Source organism: Octopus bimaculoides, chromosome 1 (assembly GCF_046866305.1).
Source record: "Octopus bimaculoides isolate indiv1 chromosome 1, ASM4686630v1, whole genome shotgun sequence".
NCBI lineage: Eukaryota > Metazoa > Mollusca > Cephalopoda > Octopoda > Octopodidae > Octopus > Octopus bimaculoides.
In genome coordinates this window covers 199,534,535-199,550,007 of record NC_142928.1, presented here as the reverse complement: position 1 = coordinate 199,550,007, position 15,473 = coordinate 199,534,535, and the positions used below count along the sequence as shown (strand labels likewise).

General features: G+C 40.3%; 2 long non-coding RNA genes across 11 annotated transcripts in view; one reads left to right on the top strand and one right to left on the bottom strand.

The window, feature by feature from the left end:
- LOC149137942 (uncharacterized) overlaps window positions 1-8,331 on the top strand; it is a 45,346-nt gene extending 37,015 nt beyond the window's left edge. For 5 of the 8 annotated variants that reach the window (XR_016244851.1, XR_016244843.1, XR_016244840.1 and 2 more), the window contains exon 3: window positions 4,466-4,728. This is a non-coding gene — a long non-coding RNA (uncharacterized LOC149137942). Of the gene's footprint in view, window positions 1-3,536; window positions 4,383-4,465 lie in introns of those variants that run through there. The other 3 variants (XR_016244828.1, XR_016244823.1, XR_016244825.1) reach the window with 2 other exon arrangements.
- LOC149137941 (uncharacterized) overlaps window positions 1-14,372 on the bottom strand; it is a 23,052-nt gene extending 8,680 nt beyond the window's left edge. Inside the window, exons 1-2 of one of the 3 annotated variants that reach the window (XR_016244857.1) lie at window positions 14,335-14,372; window positions 1,078-1,198 (exon numbers count right to left, since the gene is read on the bottom strand). This is a non-coding gene — a long non-coding RNA (uncharacterized LOC149137941). The other 2 variants (XR_016244856.1, XR_016244858.1) reach the window with 2 other exon arrangements.
- Window positions 14,373-15,473: the final 1,101 nt, after the last annotated feature.

Sequence of the window (15,473 nt, the reverse complement as noted above, 5' to 3'; positions counted from 1 at the left end):
TATATATTCTATGTGTTTTGTAGAACGATACATTAAGGAGCTTTTCTAGGAGCTCCACAGGATTACTTGAATGCCATGAAGATTCCGTCCAGATTTTCTGATTGTTTAAGTTATTTGGGGAATGTAATGTCGGTGGAGTTGCCTCCCCTTGTCCGTCTCTGGTTTGTGTTCGATAAGCCTGGGTTCATTTCTGTGTATGTTTTTGCTTTATTTTCCTTCAGCAAGGGCTTATCCGATGCCTATTCTACGATGAACTGTGTTTCGTAGTTAATAAACAAATTGCTTTGTCTTTGCCAGCCTTGTAGCGAGTTTGTTTCTTCAGCTTCACAAGTTGTTTGCCACAGTTTAAAGACACTTTCCAAGCGTTGACCATCTCAATGTTTCTTTAATTCGTTGTAAATTTCCTCATCTATGTTCTTCAATTTTTCTTCATTGATCAGCGCTCTAAGCTTAATCAGTTCTATTTCTGTCTTCATGTTTTCCAAGTGTTAGTTTCTCCCATAATTGTCTTTGTTGGTCCTGTTCGTTTGGAATACGTTTAATTTGGAGTTATATATTGTGAATTAAATATATGTGTGTATACACACACACACATATAATATATATATATATATATATCCAAAAACGAAATATATATTTATATATATATATATATATATATATATATATATATATATATATATATATATAGAATAAATACCAGGTTTACAAGAACAAAAAACAAGTGTTGAGGTCAATTTGATTCAACTAAAAATTCTCCAAGGCAGTGCTCCAGCTTGGGTGGAGTCAAATGACTGAAAGAAGAAAAAGAATAAAATATAAAACGTTCTATAATAGTTTTGTGTTGACAGCTGTTCCGGGAGAGCCACCGCTGATGCTGTAACCATGTTCATACACAACAAAGGCCTATGTTGTAGATGGCATTGCAAATATTTGGGCAAGGGCTATTAGGGTCAGTTGATACCTTGCTGTTTCTCTTCCACTGCCACCTGTCTTGGTGACAATGGAAAGGGCCTCGGGCTCTGCCCTGTCTTTCTCTGATCAACCCCTCCCTCTTTACAAAGTAAAGATACTCACTGGAGTTGTGTCTGTCGGGCTATCAGCTGGCTACACACCGTCTGCACCTCCATGTCACAGTCGATAGGGTCCATCCACTCTTGTAATGTAACCTTGTTGTGGGTGGGGCTGCATCCTACAGCTGTTGGGGTTAAGGGTAGGAGAGGAAGAGGAGAGAAAAAAGAAAAACAAAACGAGAAAAATATTAAGAGAAAAAAAGAGGTAACAGGTGTAAAAAGGGTAAAATCAGTAGGGTATCGCTTAAACGAGTAAATAGTATTTTCCTAAACAAGAGATCCCCTTATTTCGGTTAGTGACTTATTCACGAATATACCAACATTAGCGCTGCTGAGGGTAATATTCTCTGGGAACACACAGAAGCCTTTTTCACAATTATTTACTTTGACTTGTTATTATCTCATATCTGATTAGCCTGTTATTACGTAACATGCTTCATGATTTTAGTATACATACCTTATTAGTATTTTCCCCTATGTTCTGTATACTCTGGGAACGTATTACAGCCCTTTTCGGCGCTACTTTATGTGAACTCTTACTATCGGGTAACTAATTTCATGGTATTACATGACTGACTTCACAATTTGGGTATTCATAACTTATTAGGAATTCCTAACAACAAGATCCTGTGTAAGACACTTCAGTATTCTCTGTAAATGCACAGAAACCGTTTTAAGGGCTACATACTTTGTATTGTTCTTACTGGATTAGTGAAACAATTATGAGAACGGAACCAAGGGATAAGCCCTGCTTCCCCAGGAATTACAGTGTACGCCCCAGCTAGTATATACATGTGTACATACATAAAACAGTAAGGTGCGATTTGAGGGAGATTTGGGTGTTATTTCTACCAGGTCTGGCTACTATGTAGAGGTCTCCATTGGCTCATACATACATATATACATAGATAAGAGAGTAGGGTGTGATTTGAGGAAGACAAATGTGGGTAAACGGCAGGATACCGTGTTCCAGGAAAAATGTAATGGAAACGGAAAAACTCCTTCATAAAGAGTGATATTGCAACAGTTGCATAGAACCATGATGTTAGAGCAAAATTAGGCTTTTGTGTCGGTGCGCGCACGTATGAGAGAGAAAGGCCGAGAGATAGAGTGAATGAAGGTGATGATGGATGCCTTTGAAGGTCGATACTCGGATTGAAAAGGTGACATCGTCATGGTCGTTGTATGAAATGTTTACTTATAGATCACTTATGAACGGCTAAAACAAGCGAAACAGCAGGTTCTACACACCTGTTGTATACGTCGGTCTTGTTTTTTCGCTTTAAAGTAAGCGATTCTTATAGAAGCAAACACGATATTGAATAATTCTCCGTCATACGTCTTCTAAAAATTTTAGACATACTTCCAAAATGGGACTTCGTCTAGGTTTATCTACGTGTGTGTGTGTGTGAACATCCCATCAGCAACACTCATCATCATCTTCTTCCCAATATTTGTACCCTTTAAAAAGAAGCAGTTGTTGCTATTTTTCCGAATTTATTTTACATTGTGTGCACCCAGATTGCAACTTTTATTGTACCTTGCACCAGAGAACATTATAGATTATCTGAAAACAAAACATATTGCCAATGAAAAAACCGTCTGCTTGCACACATTCAATCATCATCATCATCATCATCGTTTAACGTCCGCTTTCCATGCTGGCATGGGTTGGACGATTTGACTGAGGACTGGTGAAACCGGATGGCAACACCAAGCTCCAATCTAATTTGGCAGAGTTTCTACAGCTGGATGCCCTTCCTAACGCTAACCACTCAGAGAGTGTAGTGGGTGCTTTTACGTGTCACCTGCACGAGGGCCAGTCAGGTGGTACTGGCAACGGCCACGCTCAAAATGGTGTCTTTTATGTGCCACCCGCACAAGAGCCAGTCCAGGGGCACTGGCAGCGATCTCACTTGGCTTGCCGGGTTTCTCACGCACAGCACATTTCCAAAGGTCTCGGTCAGTAGTCATCGCCTCGGTGAGGCCCAATGTTCGAAGGTCTTGCCTCACCACCTCAGCCCAGGTCTTCCTGGGCCTACCTCTTCCACGGGTTCCCTCAACTGTTAGGGTGTGGCACTTTTTCACGCAGCTATCCTCATCCATTCTCACCACATGTCCATACCAGCGCAATCGTCTCTCTTGCACACCACAACTGATGCTTCTAATGTTCAGCTTTTCTCTCAAGATACTTACACCCTGACGGGTATGCACACTGACATTACACATCCAGCGGAGCATACTGGCTTCATTCCTTGCGAGCTTACGCATGTCCTCAGCAGTCACAGCCCATGTTTCACTGCCATGTAGCATGGCTGTTCAATGAATTTTCAAAATTCTTGTCGTTCTATTGACGGGATTTTGTCAAAAGAAAGTGAGCTAAAAGTAAAAAAGATACAATTCCTCTTTCCATCAGGAAAGGAACCTTTGGAGAAAACTCCAATCTGCCATTATATGGAATTTTTTTTTTTATTTAGTGTTTAATTTTATTTTTCATTTTCGAATTAACTGTCACGATATCTGCAAGAATAAATTGCATTGATATAAGAACTGCCGTTCAGTGGCACCAGTTCTGTAGAGATGTTTGTTTGGCAAAAAACTGGTGCCGGACAAAACTCCAATTGCTGGTCCGGACCATAGAGTGGAGTTCCATGAAAGTTTGTTCTTCAAAAAGAAGAACAATGGACGACGAATGTGTCGCAAAACTTGGGTTGTTGGATGTTATGACACCACAACCAGAAAAAGGATTTCTTCAACGTCTACCCGATAGGAGTGCAGAGATGTTGGAGAATGTTATCAGACAAAACGTTCTTGCAGAAAATTTATGACTGACAATTTGGCAAGCTATTGGAATCTGCATATACTCGGTTCCATTCACCAGACAGTAAATCGTTCCCCAAATTTCTTAGATCGGTCAACGGGGCATGTAAAAATCAGCGGAGGTAAAGATTATGGGAGATTATTTTTGTTGGTTTTATTTTGAAATGAAAACATTATATCAAGGTACGATTCAAGAAGATTGGATCCAGGGCGCGCATCCGCGTATGCGAGACGTGACTAGTGGATCCTACGACTCTCCAGCGCGCGCCACGCACAAAACATGTATGAGGGTGTTTGCGTTTTGTTTACAATGTGTTTTATTTACTTTGTTCAAAAAAACCAAAACAAACCGTCCTGCATGTTTTGTGCATACATGCATTGGCAATAGATTGTTATTGTAGGATCGACTAGTCACGACTCGCGTGCGCGTGCGCAATAGCAGGTGTGTGCGCCAATTAATGGCGGTGAATTCGAATGTGTGAAAAAAAGGTAAATTTCAACATTTCTCTCGTTCAACACCCGACAAAGCATAAACCACAAAATTCACCTTTATTCTGTAATTCTATCTCCAGAAAATCGAAAAATACAAGTTATTCGCTGAAAAATTCTGCGCCAGAAATCGCAAAAGAAGCCAAAACCATTTCACAGCTGATGTCTTCTGCTGAATTGCAGACATTTTCGAACAAGGTAAGGCAAAGAGATTTCCTTTTAATTGGCTTTCGCTTGTTTCAATAAAGACAAAACAAAACACTAACATGCTTTTGCTTTTGTTCAGACTTCGTTACTACTAATTTTTATAATTTCAGCATTCGTTTATTATTGTTTTCAAACGTATTTCTGCCAAATGTCATTTATAAAACATGTTTAAAGAAAAAGGGTGCGGATGCAGTCACGCCCCTCACCTTCGAAAATGTGTTTTTTAGTGAAAGGTTTCTAAGGAAACGTGTCTGTTTATTATTACATGTGTGTTTATATAGATGTCTGTAGGTATATAACGTGTGTATTTGTCTTTCTATAGCTCGAGAGAGAGAGAGAAAGTTGTAATGGAATTGAAGGCTTGTAATGGCTGTGGAGTATCTCTGGGTCAGTTCGTCGTACTTTATATTGTCTGATATCGTCTTTAAATCACATTTCACCTTCCAACACTTATAACCCCTCCTGAATCTCAATATTTCGTCGTTTTTTTGGCTTTCGGACACCTCAGTGTTTGTCCATCCATCGACATGCACAAATCTTGCAGTCCTCCATTTTGTTCTCTTCTCCATCCTTTCTTGGTCTACGCCTTTCAAACACGCGCGAAACAATTTCCAGTGGGAGGAGGGGGAGCCTGTTGAGCCTTGTGTTTTTTTGTATTTGTTTTTTTTTCTCTTGCTTTGTATCGGAGGGGAATGGGTGGAGGGGGTGTCTGAGAAGGTGGGTGGGGTGGGGTGGGACGGGGTGTATGGCTTGGGGTTCTAATTCAATCTGTCCTTTCTTCCTCTTCCTTCAGCTACCATCCACTGTTCTTTGTTTCTCTTTTCTTCCTGTTGCACCTTCTCCGGCCCCTTTCTAACTTCTTCCTCTGCAGAGGCCTTTTTTAGCAACATTTAAAGCAACGAGGGGTTCTGCCCTCCACCCCCACCCCCACTCTCAACACTACATCTCCAATGGTCACCGTTTCCACCATATTTTCAGTGGTTCTGCCAATACCCAATATGATTAGGTCCAATGTTTGCTCTTTCCATACACAATTTTCTGTTTTCGTGGCCTGCAGGACGGCTATTTCTTCTTTACTTCCGAGAAGAACAGCCGCCACAACCCAAGCCACATCTGTTTCTGGTGGGATTCTCTCCACCCTAATCCTGGAAGTCCTTCTTCCAAGATATGTAGGTTACTGTGGTTACAGCATATTCTTTTGCCTTTCCTGCCTTCTTGAACCACAATTGTTCCAAATCTGCTTCCTCTGCCTCAACGTTTTCAATTTTCCTTTCTTCCACTGAGTACACCTTATATATTTACTGTTTTCTTACCCATATTTTCCAATACTTTCTGGAGTAGGGACAACTTAGCATCACCACCGATCCTACGTGCCATCTTCTCATATTTCTCCATGTTTGTCAGGTCCACCTCCTTTTTTGTGACTTCTGTCACTTCAGCAAATCTTTCTTCTTCCTTAAACACTTGTCCATTCTATCAACTGCTCGTACGAGCCACTCCTCCGAAGAGGACAATTCGGACTCCCTAAGGTCTGAATAGAACATGTTCCTTACTGTTGGCATTGCTGATCCTGCTTAAGGCGGAGAGAAAGCACAAGACAGTCGACCCCTCCTCACACAATCAACAAATACACCAACACTATGTAAAAGCGTGAGAGGAAATGGGAAAGAAGAAAGAGAGCGAATGTCTTAATTCTCCTGCTTAAATAGTCGTTGCCGATGGGAGTCTTGCCGATGAGAGTCTTGCTGTTGTATTAGATTGATAGATAGAGAGATATTGATATATGTAAATATATATGTGTGTATATATTTAAGTGCAAGATCTCAGGATCAAGGTGTAGGAAGTGAGTAAGCTTCAAGCAGTCCATAGTAGAAAGTATAAAAAGCAACTTTGAAGAACATTAGTGGTTTATTGTCAAAGAAGATTGTAAATGTTTTCAAAAATTAGGGAACAGAGGAGATAAAATCACCAGCAGAACCTCAGAAATAGTAATTAGCCTAACGAGGGGTACTCCACTAGCTACTGATAAGGGTGAATACACCTTAGTTAAATGAAGGTTACATTGTTGTCAAAATATCTCAAGAGAATAAGGTTCTGCTAGCTGGGAGACATATGTTACTGGGATTTTCACCTGTTCCAATCCTTAAATTTGCATGTGTCTGTAGTTATATGTGTGTTTGTGCATGTGTGTGTGTGTGTGTGTGTGTGTGTGTACATGTATGTAGAAGAGAAGAGATGAGAAAGGAATAAACGATCATCTTCTGAACTTTCTAGGATGATTGCTCCTTCCTTTGTCATTCCTTTTCTTATTACTGCTCCCTACTTGACTAATGTGTCATTCTGGTGTATATTCAGTTTCACACCAGGTTATTTGGATCTCAATGCCTTAGCAATATATTCTTTTACTTGTTTCAATCATTTTGATTGTGGCCACGCTGGAGCACCACCATTTAGTCAAAGAAATGGACCCCGGGACTTATTCTTTGCAAGCCTAGTACTTCTGTTGGTCTCTTTTAATGTATTTTAATTATCATGTGCTTTTCAAGAGGCTTTTATAATTGAAGATTTCAACTTCACAATTCAGTCTTAATTCACTGTGAGATACACGTTTCAAGGTTGTATTAATGTCCAACAGAAGTGTACCCCAACACCGTAACTTTGTTTCCTCATAGCTGCATGCAACAAACATGAATATTTGAAGATAAAATTCTTTACAAATGGAGTAGATTACAATTGTATCTGGATTTGTTGTGAAAAAAAGTTTTGAAGGAGGGTGAAAAGAGGAGTTTCAGATAAATCACCCATGGGTTGTGAATAAAAATAGGGAAACAGAATACTTTGAGAGAAAAACCCCACCCTTTTTTTTTTTAAAGCTAATTTCAATAAGGCAAACCCCCATCTGTGTCATAAACAGATTCACTGTAGACACAATAAACATATGGTCCTGTGATATTGGACTGGGGTGGAACAGTTCTCCACTATCTACTTGAAGCTCTTCTATAGGCACTGTACTAAAAATAGCAACCCTTTATATTCTTAAGGTAGTGATATACAAAAAAGAAAACTTAATAAATTTATCATACAGACAGAGACATGGCTGTGTGGGAAAGAAACTAATTTTGTAATCTCATGGCTTCAAGTTCAGTCCCACTGCATAGCACCTTGGGAAAGCGTGTGTATATATATATACATATATATATTGATTGAAGTGTACAGTATTATAGTACTATGTATCCATTGTGGCCATCCTTACCAGTCGGTTTTGCACTTGGGGCTTAATAGGTTGTTAGATAACAGTCCAATTATGTAACCCTGCACTCTTCAGAGCAGCTCTACTGTCTGTTTTGTATGGTTTCTATGACTGAATGCCCTTCCTAACTAATGCCAGCCACTTTACAGAGTGAACTGAGTTCCTTTTTATGTGGTGCCCATGCACATATGTTAGTACATTACAATATTAGAGAAGTATTTCAGTTGATTTCACCAATCAGGCTCCCACACAACAGCAGAAAATCCCAATCCTGGTGCTTGTTAGAAGAAGGGCTCGTGCAAACAAAGAAGATTGTGCTGAAATGGATTTGTTGTATATATATAATATATATACATGGGTTGCATGGAGGCAAAGTGACTGAGTCCCTTTCAAGTGTTGGGCCTCATGGAGGCAATGACTGAGAAGACCCATCAAGCTGAGCAAAACCGCAGTTGTGGCAGATACTGGTACAGTACAAATTGGCATGTAAGGGCATCCAACTATAGAAAACCATGCCAAATCAGAGAGGAGCCTGGTGCAGCCTTCCAGTGTGCCAACCCAGTCAAACCATCCAACCCATACCAGCATGGACAATGGATGCTAAATGATGATGATGATGACACACACACAATAAATACATATGTGTGTATACATATATATATATATATATATATATATATATATATATATATATATACATACATATAATTATATATATATATTTCGTTTTTTTGGATTTGGTTCCCAAGACTTATTTTATGTCATTTCGTGTGTTGAAGCATCTTCTGTTGTGTCTGGGGAGAATCATTTTCTTATTGTGCCTTCAAATTTAACACTCACCGGTAACATTTCCACTTATTTCTTATTTTTATTTTCCTAAAACTTTCGTTGCGTCTTGCAAACTTATCAATAGTCTTGACTCTGTCCGTTATTTATGCATGTGTGTGTCTCAGTGTGTGTGTATGTATGCATTCATGTGTGTGTATGTATGTCTGTGTGTGTGTGCATATGTATATACGTATGTATGGGTGTGTATGCATACATGTATGCATGTATGTATTCTGCATATTCCTGTGTTTGTGTGGGTTTTTATGTATGTGTGTGCATGTGTGTATATGTATGTATGTACCTCTGTCTCCTTGTGTGTGCATGCCTGAGTGTGTGTGTGTGTGTGTTTTGCTGCTATGTACCATGTTTTTATGTATGGGTGTATACATATGTGTGTGTGTGAGTGTATCTGTGTGTATGTATGTATATATGTATACTTGTGTGGGTGTGTGTACGTATGTTTGTAAGTATATATGTGTGTATATGTGTACATATCTATGTATATGTATATATAATTGTGTATGTATTTGTATAAATCCATATGTATGAGTTATTAGGTTCTGTATGTATGTACATATATCTGTATGTATGTGTGTGTATATATGTATGTATGCGTGTATGTGTGTTTGTGTGTATATATATGTATGTATGTATGTGTGTATATATATATATATATATATATATATATATATATATATATCATCATCATCATCATCATCATCATCGTTTAACGTCCGCTTTCCATGCTAGCATGGGTTGGACGATTTGACTGAGGACTGGTGAAACCGGATGGCAACACCAGGCTCCAGTCCGATTTGGCAGAGTTTCTACAGCTGGATGCCCTTCCTAACGCCAACCACTCAGAGAGTGTAGTGGGTGCTTTTACGTGTCACCCGCACGAAAACGGCCACGCTCGAAATGGTGTCTTTTATGTGCCACCCGCACAAGCCAGTCCAGGGGCACTGGCAACGATCTCGCTCGAAAATCCTACAGGAGCCAGTCAGGCGGTACTGGCAACGGCCACGCTCAAAATGGTGCATCTCATGTGCCACCCGCACAAGAACCAGTCCAGGGGCACTGGCAACGATCTTACTTGGCTTGCCGGGTCTTCTCACGCACAGCCCATTTCCAAAGGTCTCGGTCCGTAGTCATCGCCTCGGTGAGGCCCAATGTACGAAGGTCTTGCCTCACCACCTCAGCCCAGGTCTTCCTGGGCCTACCTCTTCCACGGGTTCCCTCAACTGTTAGGGTGTGGCACTTTTTCACGCAGCTATCCTCCTCCATTCTCACCACATGTCCATACCAGCGCAATCGTCTCTCTTGCACGCCACAACTGATGCTTCTAATGTTCAGCTTTTCTCTCAAGATACTTACACTCTGACGGGTATTTACATTGACATTACACATCCAACGGAGCATACTGGCTTCATTCCTTGCGAGCTTACGTATGTCCTCAGCAGTTACAGCCCATGTTTCACTGCCATGTAGCATGGTTGTTCGTACGCATGCGTCATACAGTCTGCCTTTTACTCTGAGTGAGAGTCCCTTTGTCGCCAGCAGGGGTAAGAGCTCTCTAAACTTTGCCCAGGCTATTCTTATTCTAGCAGCTACACTTTCAGCGCACCCACCCCCACTACTAACTTGGTCGCCCAGATAGCGGAAGCTATCGACTACCTCTAGTTTTTCACCCTGGAATGAGATGGAAGTTGTTTCCTGTTTGTTTGCAGTCTTTATTGCACCTGAACATCTGCCACAAACAAAAACTAACTTGCTAGTTAACCTGCCTTTGATGTTGCTGCACCTCTTATGTGTCCATAGCTTGCACCGGGTACATCTTATAGAGTTACTACCTACTCCTTTTCTACATACTGAACAGGGCCATCTACCTGAAGGGGTTTGTGTTTTATCTACCTTCCTACTTATTAGGATTTTGGTTTTAGCTAGGTTGACTCTAAGGCCCTTCAATTCTAGACCTTGCTTCCACACCTGAAACTTCTCCTCTAGTTCTGATAGTGACTCCGCAATTAGGGCAAGGTCATCAGCATAGAGGAGCTCCCAGGGGCAACCTGTCTTGAACTCCTCTGTGATTGCCTGGAGGACTATGGTAAATAATAGGGGGCTGAGGACGGAACCTTGGTGGACCCCTACCTCTACCCGGAATTCATTGCTGTACTCATTTCCAACCCTCACCTTACTGGCAGCATCTCTGTACATGGCTCGCACAGCTCTCACTAACCATTCTTCTATCCCAAGTTTCCTCATTGACCACCAGATAAGGGATCGGGGGACCCTGTCAAAGGCTTTCTCCATGTCAACGAAAGCCAGGTACAGAGGTTTATCCTTAGCTAGGTATTTCTCCTGCAACTGTCTCACTAGAAATAAGGCATCAGTAGTGCTTTTACCTGGCACGAACCCAAACTGCATCTCATCTAAATTGATTCGCTCCCTAATTAGTTGGGCTATGACCCTCTCTGTAACTTTCATAACCTGATCTAACAGCTTGATGCCTCTGTAATTATTTGTATCTAAAGCGTCCCCTTTACCTTTGTAGCAGTTGACTATGATGCTGCTACACCAGTCATAGGGTATGACTCCTTCGTGTATCACCTGGTTCGTAATACGGGTGACTAGGCTATAGCCAACACTGCCAGATATTTTGAGCATCTCTGCAGTGATTCCTGATGGGCCGGGGGCTTTCCCGGTCTTCATACTCTTAATTGCTTTATCTACCCTGGTACTATCAACTCGGATAGCTGGTCCCTCTATTGGGTCGACATAAGGCAGGCTCTCTTTCTCCCATTCATTCTCTTTATTAAGCAATCTATCGTAGTGGCATCTCCAGACCTCTTTCTTTGCATCCTCATTTAATGCAAGCGTACCATCATCCATGCGAACACATTTCTCTCCTACAACATCACTATTCTCCCTCCTACACTGTCTTGCAACACGAAATACCTCGAGTCTTTGGTCCTCACGGCGCAGAACATTGGCAAATCTTTCCTTATCTGCTTCCCCTCTGGCTAAATAAACCTGTCGCCTAGCCTCCCTTCTGGCACATTGGTACAATTCCCTGCTACCACCGTTCTTCCAGTCCTTCCAAGCCTGTTTCTTTTGTCTATATATATATATATATGTGTATGTGTATGCATGTATATATGAAAACACTTGAGTTCTTTTTCTTTTATATATATGTATTTGTATGTATGTATGTATGTATGTATGTATGTGCATGCGTGTGTTTACGTATGTGTTTGTATACATGAATGTATATGTATATGCGTATCTGTTTATTCGGTTATAGGCGTAGATGTATATGTATGAGTATATGTATGTGTCTATTTCTATTTATACATGTGTATATATATATATATGTATATATGTGTGTATGGGGACATGCACACATATGGGTATATTTGTATAGGCATGGGTACGTATGTGCATATGTGTAAATGTGGACGTATGTGTGTATACGTGTGTGTGTGTGTATATATATATATATATATACACATATATATATGTGTATATATATGTGTATATATATGTGTATATATATGTATCTATATGTGTATATGTCTTTATGTATGCATGTATGTTTTCACACAGTTATATGTATGTGTTGTCCAACCCACTATCCGGTAGCGTCCAATTCTCTAACGGTTTTTTTCAAATGAATCAAGTCATAACCTTATCCATCTATTGTTTTCATAATCGGTCATAAAGTCTTACGTTTAAGATGATTCCCATGCATTCCCTGAAGAGAAGGTTACAATTTTAAAATCACAGATCCCTATGGATCACACAGGTTGTAATCCTTTGAAACATATGTAGGAATAAAGTATGCAATTATAACATGCGTTTTCTCCATTCCTTAAATTTTTAAATATATATATATATATATATATATATATATGTATGTATGTATGAGCCAATGATGGAGACCTCTGCATGGTGGCTACACCTGTTAGAAGTAGCAGCCAAATCTTCCTCGAATCACACCTTACTCTCTTATATTTTAGATGAGGAAAGTATTTGAATATCCCAGGAGATTCTTGTGGTGGTGGTGTGGTGGTGGTGGTGTATAGGGCAATCATTGTTAAGGGGAAGGGCTGCAGAACTGTCCCTGAATACTTAAGGGATTACGTAGTAGAGATACAGCCATTCCAGGGAGGGTCCTGCAACGTTGTGTGAATGTAGTTCCTTGTTTTTGTGTGTTGACTGTGATCTTGAGCATGATAAGAGGGTCTGCCATGTTGTTTAACCCTAGGGCAATACTGATCCAGTAGACCTATGATGGTGGGTGTTACAACTATGATTATCTTGATTTTGTTTGGTTTTAATTCAGCCCTAGTGTATCTTGGAATATATAATTTAATGGGTCTTTCCAACTTTAAGACAGCTAAGCAGTGATTTCAGGGAGAGTTAGCTGCTATTTCTTGTAAAGTAAGGTACCACATAAAAGTTACTCACCAATTTTTGATGATGATGATGGTGATGATAGTGGTAGTAGTGGTGGTAGTGGTGATGATGATGTTGATGACAATGATGGTGGTAGTAGTAGTGGTGGTGGTCATGACGATGATAGCAGTAATGCTGGTGACAGTGATGATGATGATGATGATGGTGAATGCGATGGTTGTGGTGGTGGTGGTGGTGGTGTTAAGTAGAACACAATGAATCGCCCCCAAGAGGCTCTGTGTGAAGGAAGTAAAACAGCAGACTATTTTCTTAGGACACCCAAGAGAGAGGAGGGGGGGCGCAATGGGGGTGGGGGTGGGGGATATAACATTTCACTGTTGTCGTGTTGACGTGGGTGGTGCATATATATATACACACACACGTATGCATGATATAATCTCGTATATATATATATACATAGATATATTCACTCCCTCACACCCTCTCCCCTCATACACGGCTTATTTTTTCTCGAAGTGTCTTGAAGTACACAGAGGAAGCTATAAATAAGGCCTTGTAAATACTGAGTTGAGAAAACTATTTTGGACCCCAAAAAAAAAACAAATCAGTTTCTAAAATGCTTTGGTCCAATGGTAGAACATCTGTCATGTTCAAAGATGTGGGTTTGAGTCTCACTGGCAGCCTCTTTGATTTTTACTCTCCAAATAGTTTCCATGTTTCTATTTATTAGCTTCACGCTTGTGCTTCGAAATCCACCATTTCCCAAAAAAAGGGATTCTTTTACATTCGTCGAAAAATTTATTACAAGAAGGCAAAGCTGTGTGGTCAGGAAGACCCCTTTGTAGCCAGTTGGTTTTGGGTTCAGTCCCACTGTGTGGTACCTTGGCTAAGTCTTTTATACTATACTGTCAGACCAATCAATGCCTTAGACATGAATTTTGTAGATGGAAACTGGAAGGAAGCCTATTCTACTGGGTTGGCCATGTGATTCAGATACCAAGTAGCCAGTTCCCAAAGATGGTCCTCTTCAGCAAGATTCAGACTGGAAGTTGGCCCCGTCGACTTTCGAAAGTTTGTTTTGCTGCAGGTCTCAAGTGGTCTCTCATTTTACGTAGTATCCTTCCCAATTGGTGAGGGTCCCTGGCTGTTAATTGGAAGCCATGCAAGTCCATGTGCTTTTACCTGTCTCTTCTCAAAGCTCGTTACTGCAGCGTTCACCACATCAGCTCGTTAAGTCTCAACAGTCCTCACCGTTTGTTTTTACTGTTTTGTTCTTGTTGTTCTGTTTTGTTACCACTTTAACCTTCTGCGGGAAGGACTGTTTTAACGAAGTCTCATCTGGTCCCTGCCTTTGAAATGCGGAGTATATAAAACAGGGGGCAACTGATGAAGGGAATGTTCTTTATGTTGCCTGTTTCGTTTCTCTGTTTGTTTCTTTCGATGTTCATTGTTTGTGTCTTTTTTATGTTCTCGTTTCTCTTTTTGTTCACATTTCTTTGATGCCCTGTACCAATATATGCATGTATATATATACATATATAAGTAGGCATGTACATGTATGTGTGTATATATGCATATACTTATATGTTGCTTTCCAGAATTCTTTGCTACCAGCATAAATAAGTTATTGATAAAATGGCAAAATTGTGTTGATGATTTAGATGCATTCTTTGATTAACTGCATTGCTTTTCGTTGAGATAAAGTAAAATAAACTTTCAGTTCAAAATCGGATCATTTCATTCTTAACGACCTGATATAATGTAGCCCTGTACGTTTACTTTAAATCCACAGGTTGGTCGTGATTGGAACGCCTTTGTTCATTGAACAGCCGTATCAGGGTTGGCCTAGGGCTAAACAATCACAACACCCACAGATTTCCATAACAATACAATCATTGGCATTTGGGGCGGCCACCAGTTGCAAACAGATGGTGCACTTTGAGTGCAAACATGTACACACACTTTTACTGTCCTTGTTGTTTTTGTTGTTGTTGGTGGTGGTGGTGGTGGCGGCGGTGGTGGTGGGGTGTTGTCCCTGTTTGGTGTCAATGTTGTTTTCTTTGTCTTTCATGGATTATTTAATGAAATATATTTATACGTACATAGACGCATACACAAACACACTCACACACTTATATACATACATTGCATTCATACAAGCATACACAGATACATATATAGAGTTACTCATACATTCACATGTACACACACACACACACACATTCATACACATACCTATATATATCTTGCATTCATGCATACACACACAGTACATGCATACATGTATAGTGACATGCAATGACATTAACTCCCACATACATGTTAGTCAATACACACACAGCCTGGAAGACTTCCTAAAAAAAAAAAAAACCCATATATCACAACACCAC